Genomic DNA, 302 nt, shown 5'->3' with positions numbered 1-302 from the left:
GCCTCAGGGATGCAAGCCTGCGCCCCTCCGCCCCGGCGTTCTTCCATGCCTGCAATCATCACCCCTTGTTTCCCGCAGAACCTCATTCTCTGTGGGCGAGGCAGATCCCTGCCCACCAGCACCCTGCACCCCACCTTGGCGCCACTCTGCACCCCTTGGGCCGCCCACCTCCTGGCCACCACTTCCCCGAAGCAGTGGTGCTTGCCCAGGATCCACCCATCAGGTGGAGGCCTGTCTGAGGGCCTGCAGACCCCAAGGTTGCGGTTCCTGGCGGCCGCTTTGCCAAAGGTTCCTCTACCTTC

The sequence above is a fragment of the Myotis davidii genome, unplaced genomic scaffold (genome assembly GCF_000327345.1).
Source record: "Myotis davidii unplaced genomic scaffold, ASM32734v1 scaffold234, whole genome shotgun sequence".
NCBI lineage: Eukaryota > Metazoa > Chordata > Mammalia > Chiroptera > Vespertilionidae > Myotis > Myotis davidii.
This window is presented reverse-complemented; position numbering follows the sequence as displayed.